This window comes from Aegilops tauschii, chromosome 4, assembly GCF_002575655.3.
Source record: "Aegilops tauschii subsp. strangulata cultivar AL8/78 chromosome 4, Aet v6.0, whole genome shotgun sequence".
Taxonomy (NCBI): domain Eukaryota; kingdom Viridiplantae; phylum Streptophyta; class Magnoliopsida; order Poales; family Poaceae; genus Aegilops; species Aegilops tauschii.
Genome location: NC_053038.3, coordinates 17611635 through 17637009, shown reverse-complemented (window position 1 = coordinate 17637009; position 25375 = coordinate 17611635).

The following is a 25375-nucleotide window of genomic DNA, read 5'->3' as shown; positions in this document are numbered from 1 at the left end:
CGGTGAACCTTCGAACTATGAAGAAGCGATGGCGGGCCCGGATTCCGACAAATGGCTAGAAGCCATGAAATCCGAGATAGAATCCATGTATGAAAACAAAGTATGGACTTTGACAGACTTGCCCGATGAGAGGCGAGCCATAGAAAACAAATGGATCTTTAAGAAGAAGACGGACGCAGATGGTAATGTGACCATCTACAAAGCTCGACTTGTCGCTAAGGGTTATCGACAAGTTCAAGGGGTTGACTACGATGAGACTTTCTCACCCGTAGCGAAGCTGAAGTCCGTCCGAATCATGTTAGCAATTGCCGCATACTATGATTATGAGATATGGCAGATGGACGTCAAAACGGCATTCCTTAACGGCTTCCTTAAGGAAGAGTTGTATATGATGCAGCCGGAAGGTTTTGTCGATCCTAAGAATGCTAACAAAGTATGCAAGCTCCAGCGCTCAATCTATGGGCTGGTGCAAGCATCTCGGAGTTGGAACATTCGCTTTGATGAGATGATCAAAGCATTTGGGTTTACACAGACTTATGGAGAAGCCTGTGTTTACAAGAAAGTGAGTGGGAGCTCTGTAGCATTTCTCATATTATATGTGGATGACATATTATTGATGGGAAATGATATAGAATTCTTGGAAAGTATAAAGGCCTATTTGAATAAATGTTTTTCAATGAAGGACCTTGGAGAAGCTGCTTACATATTAGGCATCAAGATCTATAGAGATAGATCAAGACGCCTCATTGGTCTTTCACAGAGTACATACCTTGACAAGATATTGAAGAAGTTCAGTATGGATCAGTCCAAGAAGGGGTTCTTGCCTGTATTGCAAGGTGTGCAATTGAGCACGGCTCAATGCCCGACCACGGCAGAAGATATAGAAGAGATGAGTGTCATCCCCTATGCCTCGGCCATAGGGTCTATTATGTATGCCATGCTGTGTACCAGACCTGATGTAAACCTTGCCGTAAGTTTGGTAGGAAGGTACCAAAGTAATCCCGGCAAGGAACACTGGACAGCGGTCAAGAATATCCTGAAGTACCTGAAGAGGACTAAGGATATGTTTCTCGTTTATGGAGGTGACGAAGAGCTCGTCGTAAAGGGTTACGTCGACGCTAGCTTCGACACAGATCCGGATGACTCGAAGTCACAGACCGGATACGTGTATATTTTGAATAGAGGAGCAGTAAGCTGGTGCAGTTGCAAGCAAAGCGTCGTGGCGGGATCTACATGTGAAGCGGAATACATGGCAGCCTCGGAGGCAGCACAGGAAGCAGTCTGGATGAAGGAGTTCATTACCGACCTAGGGGTGATTCCCAATGCGTCGGGCCCAATGACTCTCTTCTGTGACAACACTGGAGCTATTGCCCTTGCGAAGGAGCCCAGGTTTCACAGGAAGACCAGGCATATCAAGCGTCGCTTCAACTCCATTCGTGAAAGTGTTCAAAATGGAGACATAGATATTTGTAAAGTACACACGGACCTGAATGTAGCAGATCCGTTGACTAAACCTCTCCCTAGGGCAAAACATGATCAACACCAGGACGCAATGGGTGTTCGATTCATCACAATGTAACTAGATTATTGACTCTAGTGCAAGTGGGAGACTGTTGGAAATATGCCCTAGAGGCAATAATAAATGGTTATTATTATATTTCTGTGTTCATGATAATAGTCTTTTATTCATGCTATAATTGTATTGTCTGGAAATCGTAATACATGTGTGAATACATAGACCACAACCTGTCCCTAGTAAGCCTCTAGTTGACTAGCTCGTTGATCAACAGATAGTCATGGTTTCCTGACTATGGACATAGGATGTCACTGATAACGGGATCACATCATTAGGAGAATGATGTGATGGACAAGACCCAACCTAAGCATAGCATAAAAGATCGTGTAGTTTCGTTTGCTAGAGCTTTTCCAATGTCAAGTATCTTTTCCTTAGACCATGAGATCGTGCAACTCCCGGATACCGTAGGAGTGCTTTGGGTGTGCCAAACGTCACAACGTAACTGGGTGACTATAAAGGTGCATTACGGGTATCTCCGAAAGTGTCTGTTGGGTTGGCACGGATCGAGACTGGGATTTGTCACTCCGTGTAAACGGAGAGGTATCTCTGGGCCCACTCGGTAATGCATCATCATAATGAGCTCAATGTGACCAAGGCGTTGGTCACGGGATCATGCATTGCGGTACGAGTAAAGAGACTTGCCGGTAACGAGATTGAACAAGGTATTGGGATACCGACGATCGAATCTCGGGCAAGTAACATACCGATTGACAAAGGGAATTGCATACGGATTGATTGAATCCTCGACACCGTGGTTCACCCGATGATATCATCGTGGAACATGTGGGAGCCAACATGGGTATCCAGATCCCGCTGTTGGTTATTGACCGGAGAGGCGTCTCGGTCATGTCTGCATGTCTCCCGAACCCGTAGGGTCTACACACTTAAGGTCCGGTGACGCTAGGGTTGTAGAGATATATGTATGCGGAAACCCGAAATTTGTTCGGAGTCCCGGATGAGATCCCGGACGTCACGAGAGGTTCCGGAATGGTCCGGAGGTGAAGAATTATATATAGGAAGTCCAGTTTTGGCCACCGGGAAAGTTTCGGGGGTTATCGGTATTGTACCGGGACCACCGGAAGGGTCCCGGGGGTCCACCGGGTGGGGCCACCTGTCCCGGAGGGCCCCGTGGGCTGAAAGTGGAGGGGAACCAGCCCCTAATGGGCTGGGGCGCCACTTTGGGCCTCCCCCCCATGCGCCTAGGGTTGGGAACCCTAGGGGGGAGTTCCCCCTTGCCTTGGGGGGCAAGGCAACCCCTTCCCCCCTTGGCCACCGCCCCCCCCCTTGGAGATCCCATCTCCAAGGGCTGCGCACCCCCCTTGGGGGCCTATATAAAGGGGAGGGGGAGGGAGGGCAGCACACAACAGCCTTTGGCGCCTCCCTCCTCCCCTGCAACACCTCTCTCTCGCGCGCAGAAGCTCGGCGAAGCCCTGCCGGAGAGCCGCTACATCCACCACCACGCCGTCGTGCTGTTGGATCTCCATCAACCTCTCCTCCCCCCTTGCTGGATCAAGAAAGGAGGAGACGTCGCTGCACCGTACGTGTGTTGAACGCGGAGGTGCCGTACGTTCGGCACTCGGTCATCGGTGATTTGGATCACGGCGAGTACGACTCCGTCATCCACGTTCATTGGAACGCTTCCGCTCGCGATCTACAACGGTATGTAGATGCACTCCCTTCCCTCGTTGCTAGTAGACTCCATAGATGCATCTTGGTGAGCGTAGGAAAATTTTAAAATTATGCTACGATTCCCAACAAGAAGAACCTCAAAAACATGTGGTGAACTACGAAGACATGGGCGCCTGTGTACTTTGCGTAGAAACTCTTCCCATTCACAGGCACAACCGGGCGGTCTGAGGGGCTGAATTCCTACTTCAAGACTTTAAATCACGCTGAAGACTCGGTTTGCACCTTTGTGCAACAATTTGAGTTGTGTGAGGAGCTGATGCTAGACCACGAGGATAATGCAGGGTTCATAACTGAAGAGACTAGGCCGACGCTATGGGGAAAGTAAGTCTCATCATCTATTGTTCTGTTTTGGACATGCTATTTTGCAAGACAATTTAGTTGCAACATTTCTTGGAACCTATGTAGCATACTTTGTTAATGTTGGAAGTTTTTTTTGCGATTACAACATTGAGAAGCAGACTGTAGACTTCTATACAAGAGAGATGTTTTCCAAATTTTAGAATCTCTTGGCTAAATCCACATGATTTGTTTTGCTGCAGGTGCAAGCTAATGACCTCTTGTTTCAGCTTGTTGCGAATGACAATGTTGACACAAAGAGTACATGGTGCACATTGTACTTGAAGATGAGGGCCTCATTCGTTTCGTAGGATTTGCATGTCATAGGAATAGGAAATGCATAGGAATAGGGTGCCCAGTCTAGCTCAGTCCTATGAAGAGAAAAATCCCGAGGAATAAGGAATACATAGCATTCGATTTACCCCATAAGGAAAGTATAGGAATCTAGTAGTCATTAGCTCATTTATTTATTACTAGGTGCTCAACTAGCCGCTGACAGCCCGCATGCTGTTTTTCTGCCGCCGGACAGAGAGGGCTACTCGCCGCTTATCACGCTCAGGATTTTTTCCAAGAGGTCCGACTGGATGCAACAAATCCTCTGGAATATGGCAGTCAGGAATAAAATCATCAAGATTTTGTGATCTCAATTCCTATAAACCGAATGACCCCTGCAGGAAAAATCCTGAGATCTAAAATCCTTTAAAAATCCTCTAAGAATCCTACAAAACGAATGAGGCCGAGAAGTACATGTGCAGCTGCAACATGTTTGAGATGTGTGGGCTGATCTGTCCACATATCATCCAAGTTCTGGTGCATCTGAATGTGCAAATAGTACATGCACCTTACATGCTTGAAATATGGTCTCAACAAGCCACAACTCATGCACCCAATCTGGGCAATGGGCATAGGGCTATGCACTTTGGCATACCCGTGACAAAAACCCTCAACTACAATTCTCTCTACAGGAAGTTTGGCACCCTGGCTTCAACACCTAAGCTGACCGATATGTCTCTAGCCTAGTTGAATAGGTGAAGGTTGGGTTTGTTGCGATGAAAGCGAGATCAAGAAAAGGTGTTGCAAGAAACGAAGAAGTGCAAGATCCGAAAGCAAATGAACACCCACAAGCTCCAAATACAAATACAGATCAACAGGTTCTGACTTCCGAAGGATTGTGTAACCTATCATGGTAAGCCAAAAAGGATCGGCCAAAGGAAAATGGAAAGAGAAGGAAACCACTAGTTGAGTTGTGAGAAGATGAAAAGAAGAAAAAGGAAAAGAAGTATGATGCGAAAGCCAAGAGAGCTCCAAAGCCAAGGGGGAAGAATACTCAATTCTTGTATTGCTCTGGCAAGATGCACAACATCAAGAACTGCCAATACCTTGTTGTTGCGATAGTGTCGAGTGTGGCAGCGAGAGCTTCAGATGTAGAAACGATCCTTACCCTTTGGGATGATATGTGAGAGTGGTGATATATTACTTTGTCCCCCTTGTTTCAGCATTTCCATAAATATGTGGTTGCAGCTTTGCTCCTCAAAAAGGGTTGCTGCTATTTTTTGTGGGACTACAAGTATGGATAATTATTGCTTTGGAAAATAAAAAAGATTATAAGTTTGTGAAACAAAGTTGGGGAACGTTTGTAGTGTGAGCCTTGTATGGTTGAAACATTTTAAATATAATGAAAATAAAGCATCATGTTGTTCTCTTGTTTTGGAAAAATGATACTAACAAATATATTCACTGGTTGTAGCAAAAGATATGATAGTAATAACTTACTTTTTCCATGGATGCAACACTACATGTCTTGTTGTGTGTGTGTGTGTGTTGGGGGGGGGGGGGGGGGGATGATGTTTATAATGGTATGGGGCAACAAAAAATTGTCTGTAACAACATAAAAACAAAATGTTTGTAGCATTTTACGATGTCGGTTGTAGCATATTTAAATAGATATAGATTTTTTGGAAATTAAAAATACTAGTGTAGCAACAAAAACATCAAAATAAGGTTTGAGGCTTTTTTTGAATTGTGGTTCCGGCATAATACTTGAAGGTATGTAGCTATTGTGACTGAAACTCTGTTTTGTTTTTGGATTTCTGAGGTTTGGCTTTGCAACAAACCTCAAGAATGGTTGTATCTATTTTCTGTGAGTTTCCAGCAAATTGCAAGAATGTAGCATTCTAGTTTTATACGTTTCAGATAAAAAAAAATGCATGGGTTTGGTTGTAACTTGCTTGATAGAGTTTTGTAGCATTTTCAAAATGCAGTTCCTGCGAAAATATACATCAACTAAATAGATAAATTATATGCAGGGGGGTCATCAGAAAAGAGGGAAAATTGAATAGAAAAGTTTTCAGCATTTTGGATTTGGGTTCCCAACATAATGATTGAATGTATGTAGCATTTTGGATTCGGAATCTGTTTTGCAATTGATTTTTCGTTTAAGCTTTGCAACAAACCTCACCAATGATTGTAGCTTTTTATATGTAAGTTCCCAGCAAAAAAAAGTGCACGAATGTACCATTTTAGTTTGCCCAGATGCATTTTTTGCATGGGTTTAGCTGTAGCTTGCTTGAATGAAGTTTGTAGCATTTTGAACTTGCAGTACCAGCAAACAAAAAGGAAGCTGATATAGAGGATCAACAAACAAGGAATACTCAAAAAAAAGATGGTCCACAATCAGCTAGAAACTTTCTTTCATTAGATAAAATTTGTTGGTAGCATGGCTCATCGAAAAGGCAAAAGTAAGTGATGGTTTACGACCATGTATCAAAACAAACATGAATGAACAAGTTTCTCACGATTTACAAAACCGTGTATTCGAAAACAGCATTTTTCCCCATCGGTGCTGCCCTAGACCTACTACTAGCTCCAATACCCGATGGGGCTATTAAGCCCCCCAATTGCACACGGCCGCAAAAACCTGTGTGTGATGACCACATCACCCACAGTAAAGAAATAAAACGGTTTGCTGGAAAACTAAATGTGTGCGATCGTTGGACCATCACTCACGACTTGAGAAGGTAAATTGTGTGTGACAGCGTACATACAGTTCATCTGAAAACAACGTGTGTGATGTCTGGATCCATCACACATGTAATTTAAAATGATTGTGTGTGGGCTATAGCAGACGGTTCGTCAAAGAAACTATTTAAATACAATTATGAAGATCTAATGGATGTGAAACTATTTAAATACAATTATGAAGATCAAATTGTGTGATCTATCCGGGTACGAAAACAGCTGGACCAAGGGGACTCCCCCCTACCTCCTGCGTCGCCTCCCCGAGCGAGGCAACCTGGGTGGCCCTCTCTTCCCCCGCCGCCTAGCCCTCCTCCCCTCGCTCCCTCCCGCCGTTGTCGTCGGCTTGCGTGGTCGGGCGCTTGCCCGTGCGATGTCTTTCTTGGCCGGCGATGGCGGCCCCTCTCCTTCTCCCGTCGCGGTTCTCGGCTCGGGCGGCGTGTTCCGACGAAGGAGCTCCTGGGCGGGCGGCGCTTTGGTGCAGATCAGGTGACGGGGTGGCGGCGGCGGCGACTAGCGACGCCCTCCAGGCCCAGATCTGGGCCCTTTGGGCCCGATCTGGGTTGGGGGGCTTGGCCTCCGGCTAGTCTGGCGAGCCACGGGAGAGGGGGACGGCGGCTATTGCGCTACATCTGCTGCAGCGTGGCGGCGGGAGCTTAGCGGGCCCGATCTGGGCCTGGCTGGGCAATTGGCCCAACGTGGTCCTGCTCTGCATCCGGTCTGCTACCGCCTGAGCCGGTGGAGGTTGTCCCATCCCACGTGGTTGCGGTACTGCCGGCCCCTGTCTACGGTGGTTTTGTTTGGCCTGGCCGGCCTAGCGACGTTTGTCGTGGTGAGATGATGGTGGTGTCCTCGTGGCTGTGGTGGTGCATGTTGGTGGGCGGTAGGCAGGGTGGACCAAACAATTGGTCCTGGGTGGTGGGTGTGAGAGGTAGGGAGAAATCTCTGTCGGGCCTGGCCGGCTCCGACGCGGTGACGTCTGTGGGCGCCGCCATCCTTCTTGAAGGGCGTCGGTTGTACCTCTTGCCCATTCCCCTCCGTGTACCGGGAGAAATCCTAGGACTCGTCCGAGCAGCAGCGTTGTGGTCGTCACGGTCCTTTTTGAAGGTGCTGCTTGGTACACGGCAATTCGATGGCATTTGAGTGTGGTGGAATTCTCTGATGGCGCAGCGGACGCGGGATGCTACAGATTTTGTTGAGCCGATGTTGCTCGCATTTCTTTCTCTTCTTTTTCTTTTAGGCGTGATTGTGCTGGTTGCCCCAGCGTGGAATCGTTGGCTATATTGGTGGCGGTTGCTTTGTAATACAAAGCGGGGGAACCCTATTTCGTCATCTGTCCGGGTACAATGATGATTGATGAAGATCGCTCGTGATATGTTTACGTACACTTATGAAGATCCAACGGTCATTGATCTATTAATTATGAAAGGTTGTTTTTGCAATAATTCCAGTGATCCATCCATCTTTCTTCCGTATCGTGCTTTCAGCCGTCTGAAAAAACTTGTACCAAACTTGTCCCTCAAATGTATGTATCTAGCACTAACTTGGTGTTAGATACATTCATTTGAGGGACAAACTTTTTTGGACAGAGGGAGTACATAGATAAATTCTTTGCAGATAGTAAGAGTGATCAGGGGGAGCGAGGATTTCTGCTCGTTGGCTGATCATGTCCACGGTTGCGCGAGAGGGCGACGTGTGCTGCTGTTTCAACCTTGGTACTAATTGGTCTCCCTGGCGAAACGTGCAAGTCCGCTGCAACGTAGCCGTTCGGTGGCCGCGGTTTATCAGTGCTCGCCGAAGAGACATCGCCTAAGGTTTACTAGAGGAATACGCGCGCTTTGCTGCGCCAGGGAAACACGCATTTGATATGCACTGGAATGACTGCTTCATCCATAATATGTTGGTATCTTACACATCGCTTAGCTTATTGGAAGTGCGGCCTAGGAGACACACATGTACATCTAGGACAAGCGCTAACTATCCATTCACAACAGAAATATGCCAGATGCAACCTTGTTGATGATGTATCAGAAAACAACATAGTTTTGTTGTAAGCTAATACTCATGAAAGAGCAGAGGTTAATAGCTATAATTTGGTGGTGGGAAAAGCATTGACGGTACATTGCTTTTCATCAAGAAAAGAAATACATCACTCTTTCCTGGCATACATGCTAATTAATTATCAGGCTCATTATATAATAAGATGTTTAAAAGACCAGTAAAACTTTCTAGAGACACTTCACTCTGCCCATTTGACCATTCCTTCTCCGATGCACGATCATGACTCTTGCTCTCTTTTCGTGTGACCAAACATAATTAAAAACCTAGATTTTTTTTTCCTTTATGGTACATTCAGCATATGTAAATTCATTTGCTTAGGTACGACAAACATCTTCGCACCAAGAGAATTATTAAATACTCACATCAAGAGCAACCAACCGTGCTAACTATTTACCAGAGTCATATCAACATATACAGAAAATGGAGACATCACATATTATAATTAGTGCGACAAAGGACCTCTACTGCCAGCCAGCCAGAGCTCTTAATTTGTCATCCAGAAAAAGGGCCAATAGAAAATTTGTAGCATGGCAATACTTCTCAACTGATTGATTAAGAAATGGATATAGATCATATATACATGTACTCTGACATGCAACCTTGCAGGCTTTTCACATTTTCCGTCGATTTTACAGGTCGAAAAACTATCACACTACCTAAAATCTGAAATGTAGCCGATCGATCCAACCTCAAGAGAAACATAGCCAAATGCATTTGAACTGTTAGTCTCATTATATGTTTGCAGTTGACTCACTGTTGGATGAAATAGGATAGTCTACCATTCTGGACTTGGACTGTAACTATACTGAACCTGTTTTTTAGGTCAACTATACTGGATCCTGGCAAACAACCAACTGGTAGGTATGTATAGAAACATACCTCAACTTCCGTTGATTTTTTTCAGCTCAAGGTACTTCTTTTTGGGGGAATGGGCAAACCAACATCCCAGGGAGAATTTTAGAATGCTTCCTGGGTTAAAAGTAGTGACTTACCAGAAAAACGTATCCAAGAAACTCACTTGATTCTGGAAGAATGTTCAACAGACAGTCTACCCAAGCAATTACATATGTAATAATCGTCAAGTATCTTGTTTCAAGAAAAGAAAATTGTTAACAAAGTATCATATGGAATCAAAAGGAAAATAAAATGTATCATTTTGGCAAAAAGGAAAGGTGGACCAGCATCACTCTTCTCTTGCTGATCTATTGATCTATAATTTTTTTTTTCTGAGAGAATAAGAATTTAGCTTAAAAACAATAATTCAAAAGAGTAAGTAGGAAGGTCTGAGCAAAAGTCAACCAAGTATGGTGGACTCAACCAAAGCAAACTTCACCTGGAATAAATTGATTGGTAAGTGAATTCTAAATGCAAACTATATGAGATGGTGAATATTATCAGGGAGGTAAATTGGATGGCAGACACTTTCACAGTTCGCATTTGGTAACACCAACCAATGCAACCACTGATATATTACATTACAGTGTAGCAGTATTTAAAAGGGAAAAATAAAAAAGATAGGGAGTTAGAAAACAATGGTGCATTGATTCAGAGTAACAATATGAGCTTTCCTAGCGAGCGAGGAGAGGGAGAGAGGTGAATATGTTAAACTAAAAAAAAAGGTCAACTTATACAATACTACAATTGCCGCAAAATTAAATCAATGTTCCGGTGATAAATCTACATTATACTGAACCCATGACACCTTTTGTGACAAAGTGTGAAGCAATAAACCTTCATACAGTGACAAAAGTTTAATAGAGTGGATTAATCCAACATAAGAGAAACTGATATGCAAGTAACGTCACATATATGAAGAACACAACCTCCAAAACGTATTGTGCAGTTTAATTTTACTGAATCGGTGGAAAGAGATGGAGACAAAAGAAATACCATCCACTAAAAGGCAATGAATCTCCGCACTATTAACTAAATCTATCAAGAAAAGTAAGTAAATCACGCATCCATCAGACTGGTTAGTTTAGCACACAAGCAGTAGTCAGCTCACACAAGCATAAGTTATTAATTGGTAGATTTACCATTGTGTGAAGCACATCACATCAATATTGCATAGCAGGTTCTTCAGATTTTAGAAAGCTTGGGACCATAAGAAGCTCTTTGCAAACACTGACAATAGAATGTGATGGCCAATAGTTCGATTTATCCCCTCCTAAACTGAAACTGTAATCAAAAGTCAATCCAATCTGTTCATATACTTTACTTCGCATGTAATTCATACATCACATCACCACCAGCAGAACCAGGTAGCACATAGAGCAAAGGGCGGGAGGAGTGGCAGGACCTGAACTTGTACATGGTCGATGGCCGAGATGCTGACCGGATCGAAAGTCGGGGAGGGACTTGGGACAACGGACCCACCCGTAGGGAGGTTGGGCACATGTGGTGGCGGCCGTACCGGAGGTTGATATTGGACGGCGGTGGCATGGTGGGGATTTCATCGAGGGGAGGCCCCAATCAACAAACTGAACACACAGCATAGATCCAGCAGAACAACACAGCAACAATAAAAAAGAATCAGAGAAACGGCAAACTTCGGAGCAGGCAGAAGAAGAACCCAAATGCACCAGCCACCGTGCCCCACAGCCTCAGTCCCAAGATCTGATGTAAAGGAAGAAGAAAACAACAGCAACAGATCCGGACACGTCGAAGAAGAAGCAAGCACCGAAGGGCCCGACGAACAGCCAGCCACCAAAGCCACAGCCGAAAACCACTCCCCGCCGACCAAAAAGACCCATGCTGCCACACTTCAGAAAGAACCAACGACACCACCCGCCTCACCGCAGACAGAAGAAGACCCCAATGGCAAAAGGAAACGATGAGCGACCACAAGGACCCGCGCCGCCATGCTTGAGAAAGAACCAGCGCCGCCACCCATCTCTCCCAGACAAAAAGAGAGAAGAAAAGGATGCAAGGAAAGAAGAGGATGCGACCCCAGCGGCAAAAGGAAAGGATGCCACGTGCAAGGGGATGAACAGACGAGCGACATGGATGGGCAGTGGCGAACCGACACAGCGAGACGTGCGAACTACAGGCTTACAAAGAGGGCCCACCCCACAGCCCAAACCGACCAATTAACCAGGAGGCTTCTCATCCAGGGAGCTTAGAGTTTTAGGTGATATATGGCCAAAATGTGCTCGACTCGTTGATCGACGGGAATGGAAAGCTGAAAATAGCATTACCTACGTTGGGTCTGGATTCTCGCTGACGAGGCACATCAATGGTTTCTCGGTTTTGTTTCTCTTCTTCGTGGCACCTAACTTGCCAATCATCCCAGTGAACAGATTCATGTCGCAGAACTGAGGAGACGCCAGCGAAACAACGAAAGCATGCATGGTTTCGAGTCAGATTTTCTGCTCGTGATCGATCCAGCGCATGCATGCACCCGCCCGTGTCTCTTCCGTCTTCAGTCCCCAATCTCCGTGAATTTCATACCAGATACTACACAAAACTAGCAGACTCAAAGCGGCCATGATGAACTGCATTCGGAGAGCAGACTCACTGATCATTGTTGCTGCAGGTGGTAATCACCGTTCAAGCAACAAAACGTAGTAGAAAATGGAGACAGAGCAGATACATAACACCTCACATTCTCACATGATCTAGCCAACATAAGACAGAGTTGTAGATAGATTAAGACACTCAACACCTGCATCTACGTCTCAGGTTCAAGCTTGACTTGCTAAGCATAACTCACAGCAATCTCATCCAGCAATTAAAAAAATCATCATTGTTAAATATTAAATTTTTAGGAGTTATGACAAGATGATGATAAATTCATGAATCGAGCATATTAAAAAGACCAGATCAGCGTATACCAATTACCTAAAAGAGATTGGCTGGAAGAGCATGAAAGAGATTGGCTGAAACAAAGACAAACTGAGAAATCAGGCTGAAAGACAAAATATTTCCTTTTCTCCTTTCGCTTAGGTAAAGAAAAACATGAACAATAAAAAAGAAACATAAGAGCGTTTAAATCACTACTTTAGTGATCTAAATGCTCTTATATTTCTTTACAGAGGGAATATTTTTCTTTGGGAGTCCAAATCTGAACCAGGCTAACCGATCTTTTTGTCCAGGTAAACAAAAGAAAAGACAAACATGGTCATAAGAGATCAGAAACGAGTGGTGCAAAGATTTAATCTATTTTAGGTGCTTGAAGGGAATGTAGCACACGGAAGAACTATTAAGCAGTAATCTGCAGCTGTAAGGCTGATTACTATTTCATCACCTCTCATAGCAAGTACATCACTAATCAGATATCATTAATCATGTAGAAGCAGCCAAACAATCCAGTATCAATCTGTACACAAGACCTAAAAGAGCACAAAATTACACATTGAAAGTCGGTGTTGCTATTTACCAAAAGGATGAAGACAAGGGGATAAAACTTTAAGAAAATCCATCAATAAAATTTTGTTGCTGAATCGACTTGCTGGATGGGATTGCCCATAAAATTGCAAACTGACTAGAGCACGCAATTCTAATGGTATAGATCAAAGAATATCAATTTTCCAATACCAAACAGACAACAATTTTACATAAAAGCACACTGAAATTTCACAGCAAACATGTAGAAATAGCAATTTCCAGGTGCGGTTCAGCAGAACATGCCCATGAATGACCATGTCATTCAGTAGGGGCAGCTTGTGAAAAGGTACTTGCCATTCGGAAGTAGTTGACTGGGTACAGGACATGTATGACATTTTACATTGTGGGTTTTCCACTCATAATCATGTACTGTACTACAGACTAAAGTTCTGTAAAAAAAACTCAACTGTCCGGATCTACATGCCCAGTTGAGCAGTTACTAATGAATATTTTTCTTAACGATGCATGGTCATAACCAGATTGGGTTCTAAATACTGTGCTTACCAAATTAGCAGTAGGATATGACCAACCTACCAAATAACTATTTCTGGTTAAATAAACCATCTGAAAGCAGCAAACTTCTGCTATGTCTCAACTCCAGGTTAATTCAGTAACATGCAATAAGAATGAAGGTAAGCATGAGTGAGGAGACATCCATAAACGGGCTATCAAAGACGTACCTAATACCCGAGATCATAATATATGTAGCTCACTCAGGACCCAACTACCAGTATATAGTTTCACAATGCATAATTTATGTCATCAACTATTTATATTATGATGAATCACAGGGAGCACACAATTTCAACCTGGTAGATGTCAAGGAATTTTGGTTCCAACATCAACATAGTGCTGCTAGAAAAAGAACAAGCCTCAAGGTACATCGAGCCAACATGCCTTCCAAAACGAACAAAAAAAGAAACAGGTTCCTATCAACAATGGAAAAGATAGCACGGACTGAGGGCTAACAGCAACGGAAGTAATAAAAAACAGAGTGATCACACTATTAATTGTGAACTAAAGCAGATAAGCAGGAAGGTTACATTAAGTGTTATCCTCACCGCAAACACCAAGAACACTCAGAAGTTGGGAATAATATTCAAGATAGCACAGAAAACTAGGTCGAGCATTGGTCTATCACATCAAATAAGTAATTACCTGGAAGCTGAAACCATCCAAAGCAGTCACAAATAAATAATTATGTGGAACCTTAAACAGTAGAATCAACAAACACTCGTTTTGCTCCTCATATATAACTTAATCTGACTGGACTCATGCTCTTGCCTGGATCAACTTACTTCTGTCGTTTCTTTGCTGGTGGCGTCTCGTCCTCCACCTGTGCCTCCTCGCTCTGGTCAACTGGAATCATCTTCTGTGTCACCTCTCCCGGGCCGACAGGAATGACCTCCATCATCATCAACCCTCTCTGGCCCACGCTGTCAGCCCTCTCCTCCTCATCCTCATCCTCATCGTCATCCTCGGTGTCATGGAGCTCATCATCCTATGACAGGGTGTCGGGGTTGTGGCGGATGGCGTGTAACAGGTCAAGCACGTACTGGTGCCGGTCATGTGCGCTGACATCCAGGGTGTGCGGCGAGAGCCAATTGGGGCAATAGCCACCAAACATGCTCACCCTGTAGTTGGCAGGGGGCAATGGGAGCTGGCATTGGGCGCCCCATTCCCTGATGTAACTTGGTGTCAATGAGTCCTCCACAACTGAGATGTCATAGGTGTACATGTTGTTTCCGTACATGTAATGGAGTCCTTTGCAGTCCAGCCAAGCAAAGTGACCAGGCTGTACGGCGGCATCAACGGGCACACTGAAGGTATACCTTGGGTGCCATGTTAAGTCTTCACGCCGTAGCACCATGAAGTTCACCTTGATGCCAACCTCGTGCACGGTGAGGCACGGCTGGCCGCGCAGGTCAAACAAACCGACAGCAACATCTTTAGTTGCAAGATCCGGGAGCGAACAAATCTTTGGTGCCTCAGTTTCCACGTCAAGGATCAATAGGAGTCGAGGGGCTTCATCCGCCTCTCGACGCTTGGCAAACATGTATAGCTCGCCGGCAATTTGTGGCGGCGGCGGCATGCTCATGCCATAGCAGTTGTTGATTCTGTCCGGCAGGTCTCTCCATTTCTCACCGGCAGACAACGTGATGGCATTAACTCTGCCCGAGTTTCCGCAGAAATGGAAGCGGAAGACTTTGTATTGCTTTGTTGCTGCGGCATAACCCATCGCTACCACCCTCCTGGTCTGAATAGATGTAGGGTCTGGTTCCGGAAACGACTGAATCTCACCGCTGATTGGATTCAGAACCATGATGGTATCCCATCTTGGCTTCAGCTTATGGAACAGCACAAATCCATTACAGACATGTGTCGGCAAGAAGTCCTCCGGGATATGCTCATTGCCAGTCATAGCCAGGGCCACGGATATATTAATCACCCTCTCATGCTGGCCCTCACCCGGCGCCCTGTACAGCAGGAGGGCCTCAGCCACTTCGGCGCCGGCGACGACGTGCACGGCATCAGCAAGCGGCTCCATGAAATAAGAACTGTTCAGCCTCCAGTTATACAGCTTGGAGACGCAGCGGAACCTGGCCGCGTCTCTTGTGCCTAGACTCCCCAGGATCAGAAGCTGGAAGTTGAAAGGCAGATCCTCGAACGGAAAGTGAGGAGCCACTTCCATCGGCGGATCCATGGGAAGGAGATGCTGGGAGGGGGCGGCTGCCGGCGATGGTGCTCGAGTGGCGGAGATGGGGGCGGCTGCCGTCGCTGAAGCTCGAGTGGCGGAGAAGGGGGCGGCTCCGGGGGGGCTGGTGCTTGAGAGGAGTGGTGGAGAAGGGGGACGCTCGCTGGGGAGACAGTGGCGGAGCGGCGGCGGGGCGGAGAGATGCAGCGCTAGGGCAGGCAGTGGCTCGGCTCGTCACTCTCGTCTCGTGCGTGGCCTGGCTGGGCCTCCAGGTTGGGCCGGCTGGGCTGGGAGACTCTCTTTCTCTTTTTTTTTCCAGAAGAAACAAAAGCGGAGAGAGGTAAAGGGCGAAATCACTAGTTGAGGAGCGCTCCCCGTAATGGTTAGTCGGGGGGCGCTTTGTGCGCGACAAATGTCACGCACGTAGTGCTCTTGAGACTTTTTCGGGACGCTCCGCGCGCGACACTTGTCGCACAGAGGGGCACTCTCGTGATTTCCGGTATCCGGTTTTCCTTTCTGATTTTTTCCTTTTTTTTTCCAGTTTAGTCTTTGAACTTGTAGTGTTTTCTAATACACTTTCGATCTGTTTCTGAGATTTGTTTCTCTCTCGTGTCGCCGAACTGTCGCCGCCGACTGCGCTTTCATTGCCGTCCTCGCCGCGCGTCGCTGTTGCCGCTCTTATCGTCTGCTTACGGCGATCCTTCTTTACCGTCCACAGCACTTCGCCATTAGCACCATCGTCGTTGCCTACCGGCTGCATTCGTAGGTTACCTTTTTATTTCCCTTTTTATTCCCATTATATCTCCGGGCAATGAAGATTTATGGGGTGATTATCACTACTGCAGGTTGGTCCAAACGCGACTATCCAATCAGAGACCCTTCAATGAAACTGTATGCGATGCATTAATCACAAACGATGATGAAATAAAACCGTCAAAAAAGATGCAAAATGTTTGCGATGGCGGTGACATCAAACACGGTTCAGATTAGAGTTGTGTGTGCGATGCGTGGCAAACAGTTAATCCAGAAGAACTGTTTGCGATGAGGCAGAACAACAGAAACGGGCAGCCAGATGAGGGTGTGTGCGATAAACAGCATACAATTCACTAGGATGAACTGTGTGTGATTAGGCAACACAGTAGAAATGGTCAGCCAGATCAAGGTGTGTGCGATTGAGGGCATACAATTCACTCGGCTGAAATAAACATCCAATTACATAAGTGACTATACAGATCATTCACACACACTTCAATAAACAATTGCATGCATTCTAAACTAGGAGAAACGATCGTATAGTCATATACTTCTGGTGACGCTCCCGCCACTGTTCTGTGGCTCGATCCCTCATCTGGGGCAGGAAGAAGACACTTTCTCATGTCAACGATCCGCATGTACATCTCGTAGCTTGTGTATGCGTCCTTGGCCGCGTACTTGACGTGTTGTTCATCCAGTCTCTCCTGCCAGACACTGTGCCAGGCGTTCTTGTCCTTCTTTCTCTCAGCGTTCATCTTCATGTAGTAGGGGTCGATGATGGCCGATGCGAGGTCAACCAGGGAGTTCTATTTGTTGTTGTTGCTGCCCCAAACCTTGTAGTGGTCCTGGATGTTGACAAGATTCTGTCATTTCAAGCCTGAAACCTTGAGCGCTTTTAGATTGTTGGTGGTGTCACTGGTACGCGTCGGTGCTATACAAACGGTTTTTAACCCCTTTCCGCGACGGCATTTGGAACCATCGCCTAGTGAGTGACGGTGATAGGGGGGTCCTTCCCACACGACCCAGAAACTGTTGGGGATATACCCTCCTGGCACACACGCTCGGCAAAATGAGGTCGTGTGTGACCGGCGAGCGCTCAAATATGGTAATACGTACAATAGAGCTAAAAAGTTACAATTATACAGGCGAAATTGTTTCCAGTCGCAAGTACATCCCACACAGACAGTCCCCGCTAAACGTTTCCGTTCATATGTACATCCCACACAGTCGCTCCAAGGAAAACATTTCCGTTCACAGGTACATCACACATAATTTTCCCCGTTAAATCGTTTATGATAGCGTTGCCATTGCACACGATATTAACAATTTTATTGTTTGCGTTATTGAATGCATCACACACGGTGCATAGAAGAAACTGTGTGGCAAAGGCTGTCCATGACACACAGTTTTTATGTGGTAACGTTTGCGCAAGGTGGCCTAACGCAAACAGTTGTCAAGAGAAGGTCGTGTGTGATTGTTCATTGATCCAACACGGTTTATTCCTAGAAACTGTGTGTGTTGCCTGAGATCATCGCCCACGGTATTTTCTGAATAACCGTTTGCAATAGCAAAACCCAATTAGCAGATTAATTCGCCATTAGCAGGCTAATTGCCATATTATTAACAATCCATTTATTAATCTAATTGACATTCATATTAAGCACATAATATATTTCATTTCCATATTAAGGAAGCAGGATTTTATAATTGAAATACATCAGAGTACAACATGATATAGCTTCAGGACTCAGCTACCCCATTACACAACTGCACCAGCACCAAGTTTCACATGCAACATGTAGAACCTTTCGAAATTAGCATCATAGACGATATATAGATAGATGCATCTCATTTGGAAAACTGCTGAAGTGAAAGGCGAATATTGAGCCTTCATTCATGTTGAAGGTCTTTGCAACTTTAGGCCAGTGCTTGTGGATGATTGACCGTCCGTCCTTCGTCCTCTTCAGGAACACTTCAATATTGAACCGTGGGTGTTGTATGAAAACCTTCCAAGCCTCCTGACCATAGAGGTGGTTTGAGAGGTAATCATCAGTAAACTGCTTTGGAAAGGCCGGAAAACAAGGATGTGCATAAATATCTTCTTTATATTAGAAATGGGGCAAAGAGTAAAAAATGCAAGGTATAATAGTTAGTATCATCTTGTAGTGAATTGATGTCTTCTTCATTGTGCAGACAAAGATCTTATTGTTTTTTATCGCTAATTTCTTTATCCTATCAATCTTTCTGAGTTTCTTGACTGATATTCATGGACAACTCATTTCCTCGTATGCAAAAAGGGTCGAACAGTGGGTCAAAACCTCTTACAGTAGGACATACATGTGCAAGACCAAATTGTTAAAAACCTAAATATTAGAATGGTTCCTGCAATTGCACAATAATGTGCTATTAGACAACGGACCATGCACGTGCTAATCTCGATTGTAAACCTCAGTGCTTCCCCTGTTTCCCTGCAACACATATAAGATAGTTAGTCATCAGGTTAAGTAAGGGTTCGCATGCTATCAGTAAAATATGTTGATGAAAAATAAGCACATTGCAGATTCATCAGATTAATTCAAGCCACATGGAAAACTCATTTATCCAAACCAAGCATGATTAAGAACTAAGAAATATAGCACTTGTATATGTTTCTCATGTATTAAGTGCAGCCAAATTTGATTTATTCCTCACATGCACAACAATACAAAATTCTACCAACGACAATTGGATATTGCATTGCAGAATTGAACCAAGCAGTTAACTAAACACCACAACAAATGAACCAAACATTAACTGAGCACCACATTGCACAATATAACATACTCCTAATCGAAGATCAGACAGTTAACCAAACCAAGCATGCTTAACAACTTGAAAATATAGCAATTGTATTTGTTTCTCATGTATTTACTACAGCCAAATTTAACTTATTCCTCGCATGGTATACAATAACAGAATGCACCCACAACTATTGAACATCGCATTGCAGAATTGAACCAAACAGTTAACTAAACACCACAACACAAATGAACCAAACGTTAACTGAGCACCACATTGCACAATGTATATATAGCAATTGTATTCGTTTCTCATGTATTTTGTGAAGTTAAATTCAATTTATTTCTCACATGGAAGACAAATACAAAATTGCAGCCTGAAGAATTGAACATCACATTTACAAAATTGAATCAAACAGTTAACTGAAGACGACAACTAATTAACAAAACAGTTAATAAGTGAGCACCACACTGCATGACATATAGAACATATACACTAGAGCAACAGATTGCATGGTAAAATTAGATAGCACAATTTCACTAGAATTTGTGAAGGAAAGGCAGGAGTAGCACACGTAACGGGTAAACCGAGTATGCTTAACCGGCGTAGCTAGCAAATGGCAAGGTGCTCCTCCAAGATCTGGGGGTCGGCACGAATGGCAGCCATCGCAACCTCATTCGCGCGTGCGGATGCGATTTGCTTCTCCACTGCCAAATGCTCCTTGAGATCCTGGCTATACTGCATGCACCATGGCTTAGGGCGCTGCTTATTTGGTGGAGGGGTCGGTGATTTGGGTGGAAGGTGTCGCGCCGGCGGTCGGGGCATGTGGGATGTGGAAGGAGGAGAAGGATGGGGGTCGGGTGTGGATTACCTGCCTGGATAGATGAGGCCGAGCAGCGTGAAGGAGGGTCGCCGGCGAGGAGGCGGCGCTGCAAGCAAGGAGTGAAGGTTTCAACTTGGAAAGGAAGACGAAAATAGGGGAAATGTGGCTTTTGGTAAGGGGGAGGGGCGAGGAGGTAGATATTTCCGAGGAAACCGAAAATTTGGAATCGCTTCAGCGAAAAAACTAGCGCGCAAAGTGTCATCAGACACGGTCCCTTATTCAGAACTGTGTACGATATGTGAACATCACAAACGATTCAGATAGCTTAACCGATGTGTGATGAGTTTGAACGTCAAACATTTTGGTTTTGAATTTCCCTGGTTACAGTGGTTATCCACGTCATTGCATAATTTGGGTACACAAAGGAGACTACAGCACACCCACACTTCTTAATCGAGCAAGTTCAGCAATTAAACAGAGCTAGCTGACATAAACATTACTCTAACAAATTAAAGACCGGCGCTCTTAATTAAACAAAACAAAGAGTACTACTAAGGCTGGTGCTCGTCGATCTCCGCCGCCTCCTCCATGTCCAGCTCGCGCCCGATGGTCTTCTAGGGAAGGGGCTCCATGGCATCGATCGCACCATACTCGGCAAGCATCTCGCCATCCGCGTCCGCCATCTCTTTGGAAAAGGCTGCCACGAGCTGGGCTTGGGCGGCCGCGATCTGGGCTTGGACGGGCTCCGTCGTTGCAAGGTATGCGGCGGAGGAACGAACGGCTGCTCGAACACTCTCGGCGATTGCCAACTCTTCGGTCGTGGGTTACCGACCGTTGTTGGAGAAGCTTCGTTCGATTGTGCGGTGACCGCCACGAGCTGGGCGTGGGCGGCCTCGACATGGTCGTGGGCGGCCTCCATCAGGGCTAAGGCCGCGGCTGTGGAACGGACAGCTGTTGTGCCGCTCTTGCAAGTTGCTATCCCCGAGGCAGATGTTGCTGCCGCCACTTGAGAAGCAACATCGGCCGTTTGGGCTGCCTTGGCCTCCCGGTCGCAGATTGCGGCCGCACTCATGCACCTTGTTAGCACGTGCATGGCGGCTGCGGCCACACTCTCGCCGGAGTGGGCCACCGAAGTTGCCCTCACGATGCGGGTCCACGTGCCCATCTTTCACCAGCGATGATTGAACAGTGAAATGATATTTGGGGAGTGAGTTAGCGTGCTTGAGACGCCGACTGTGGACTATAGCCGACGCACCTTCTCGCGTAAGCCATAGGCGTACTATACACCGACGGTGCTCCAGGATATTTTGTGTTGCATTTCACACGGTTGGTGATAATAAACTGTTTGGGATCTACTTGATTTTTCATCTTGATTTGAATTACATAATGGGGTCACAACGGCAATGGACGGTGTTTGAATTGCTAGACCTTTTATCTGCAGTGAACATGCAACTATATGTGTGTCGTAAAAGAATTGGAATTATTCAGGGTTCGTTTGAACATTTTACACATTAAATTGGTTTTCTAGCCATTTCAGGTGCACAATTCAAAATTAAACTACATGCACGTGCTCCGGTGCACCAACATGGGTTGTAAAATCATATATGTGTCCATGGGTTTATGCTTACGTCCCATGCAAGAAATGGGGATGAAATTCAAACACCACGGCACCGTGACTCTCCGGCAAACATCGGCGTACTTGCTTTTGTAATTCTAGTAAATCCAAAATTCGTCCGAAATTCAAGAAACTTGGCATGCTATCATGGAGCGGCATAAACCAGAGATTCTCACAACAAGTGTGATGGTTTCGGTAGGGAACATTTCACCTTTCTGGACGAACCGATATCCGTTGCCTCTTCTCGATTTCAATTTTTTTTCCTAGTGTCAACATAGAAAAACAGGAGTGTTGTGTCAATTTTTGGGATTTTTCGGGGTTCACTTGGACATTTTTATACATTAACTGAGTTTTCTATGCATTCATGTGCATAATTCAAATTTGAACTACAGGCACATGCTCTAATGCATATAAATTAGCTGAAAATTCAAATCTGTGTCCTTGGTTGCATGCTTAGGTCCCATGCAAGAAATGAGAATGAATGTCAAACACCCTGTCACCGTCACTCGACCGAAAACATTGAGATACCTGGTTTTTGAAATCTAGTAAATCCAAAGCTCGTCTGAAATTCATGAAACTTGGCATGTTGTCATGGAGCGGCATCAACATGCTGTGGTAAATTTTTTTCTCCCATTTGGGGCAGGTTTGGGGATATGCTTCTCACAAACTAGAGCTTCTCACAACAAGCCTGATGGTTTCGGTAGGGAACGTTTCACCTTTCTGGACGAAACGATATCCATTGCCTCTTCTAGATTTCAATTTTTTTCCTAGTGTCAATATAGAACAACAAGAGTGTTGTGTCAATTTTTGGGATTTTCCGGGGTTCGTTTGGACATTTTTATGCATTAATTGAGATTTCAATGCATTTATGTGCATAATTCAAATTTGAAATACATGCTCATGCTCTAATGCATGTAAATTGGTTGAAAATTCAAATATGTACGTGTCCTTTGTTGCATGCTTAGGTCCCATGCAAGAAATGGGAATGAATGTCAAACACCCTGCCACCGTCACTCGGCCGCAAACATTGAGATACCTTGTTTTTAAATTCAAGTATATTCAAAACTCGTCTGAAATTCATGAAACTTGGCATGCTATCATGGAGCAGCATCAACATGCCGTGGTAAAAAAATTGTCCCATTTGGGGCAGGTTGGGTATATGCTTCTCACAAACCAGAGCTTGTCACACCAAGCATGATGGTTTCGGTAGGGAACGTCCCACCTTTGGGGACGAAACGATATCCATTGCCTCTTATTGGTTTCAAAAAATTTCTCGTGTCAACGTAGAACAATAGGAGTGTTGTGTCAATTTTTGTGATTTTTCGGGGTTCGTTTGCACCTTTTAATGCATTAACTGAGTTTTTCAATGCATTCATGTGCATAATTCAAATTTGAACTACATGCACATGCTCTAATGCATATAAATTGGTTGAAAATTCAAATTTGTGTCCTTGGTTGCATGCTTAGGTCCCGTGCAAGAAATATGAATGAATGTCAAACACCCTGCCACCATCACTCGGCCGCTAACATTGAGATATTTGGTTTTTAGATTCTAGTAAATCCAAAGCTCGTCTGAAATTCATGAAACTTGGCATGCTGTCATGGAGCAGCATCGACATGTCGTGGTAAATTTTTTGTCCCATTTGGGGCAGGTTTTGGGATATGCTTCTCACAACAAGCCTAATGGTTTCGCTAGGTAACGTTTCACCTTTCTGGACGAAACGATATCCATTGCTTCTTCTCGATTTCAATTTTTTCCTAGTGTCAACATAGAACAACAGGAGTGTTGTGTCAATTTTTGGGATTTTTCGGGGTTCGTTTGGATATTTTTATGCATTAATTGAGTTTTCAATGCATTTATCTGCATAATTCAAATTTGAACTACATGCACATGCTCTAATGCATATAAATTGGTTGAAAATTCAAATATGTGTCCTTGATTGCATGCTTAGGTCTCATGGAAGAAATGGGAATGAATGTCCAACACCCTGCCACCGTCACTCGGCCGCAAACATTGATATACCTTGTTTTTCATTTCTAGTAAATCTAAAACTCGTGTGAAATTCATGAAACTTGGCATGCTATCATGGAGCGGCATCAACATGACGTGGTAAAAAATTTGTCCCATTTGGGGCAGGTTTGGGTATATGCTTCTCACAAACCAGAGCTTTTCGCAACAAGCATGATGGTTTCGGTAGGGAATGTCCCACCTTTGGGGACGAAACGATATCCATTGCCTCTTATTGCTTTCAAATTTTTTCTCATGTCAACGTAGAATAACATGAGTGATGTGTCAATTTTTGTGATTTTTCGGGGTTCGTTTGGACATTTTTATGCATTAACTGAGTTTTCAATGCATTCATGTGCATACTTCAAATTTGAACTACATGCACATGCTCTAATGCGTATAAATTGGTTGAAAATTCAAATCTGTGTTCTTGGTTGCATGCTTAGGTCCCATGCAAGAAATGGGAATGAATGTCAAACACCCTGCTGATACGTCCATTTTGCATCATGCTTTTATATCGATATTTATTGCATTATGGGTTGTTATTACACATTATGTCACAGTACTTATGCCTATTCTCTCTTATTTTACGAGGTTTACATGAAGAGGGAGAATGCCGACAGCTGGAATTCTGGGCTGGAAAAGGAGCAAATATTAGAAACCTATTCTGCACAACTCCAAAAGTCCTGAAACTCCATGGAAGTTATTTTTGGAATATATAAAAAATACTGGCGAAAGAATCAACCAGAGGGGGGCACACCCTGGCCACGAGGGTGGAGGGCGCGCCCTACCCCCCTGGGCGCGCCCCCTGCCTCGTGGGCCCCCTGGCAGGCCTCCGGTGCCCATCTTTTTCTATATGAAGTCTTTTACCCTGGAAAAAATCAAAAGGAAGCTTTCAGGACGAAGCATCGCCGTCTCGAGGTGGAACCTGGGCAGGACCAATCTAGGGCTCCGACGGAGCTGTTCTGCCGGGGAAACATCCCTCCAGGAGGGGGAAATCATCACCATCGTCATCACCATCGATCCTCTCATCGGGAGGGGGTCAATCTCCATCAACATCTTCACCAGCACCATCTCCTCTCAAACCCTAGTTCATCTCTTGTATCCGATCTTTGTCTCAAAACCTCAGATTGGTACCTGTGGGTTGCTAGTAGTGTTGATTACTCCTTGTAGTTGATGCTTGTTGGTTTATTCGGTGGAAGATCATATGTTCAGATCCTTCATGCATATTAATACCCCTCTGATTATGAACATGAATATGATTTGTGAGTAGTTACGTTTGTTCCTGAGGACATGGGAGAAGTCTTGCTATAAGTAGTCTTGTGAATTTGGTATTCGTTCGATATTTCGATGAGATGTATGTTGTCTCTCCTCTAGTGGTGTTATGTGAACGTTGACTACATGACACTTCACCATTGCTTGGGCCTAGGGGAAGGCATTGGGAAGTAATAAGTAGATGATGGGTTGCTAGAGTGATAGAAGCTTAAACCATAGTTTATGCGTTGCTTCATAAGGGGCTGATTTGGATCCATATGTTTCATGCTATGGTTAGGTTTACCTTAATACTTCTTTTGTAGTTGAGGATGCTTGCAATAGAAGTTAATCATAAGTGGGATGCTTGTCCAAGGAAGGGCAGCACC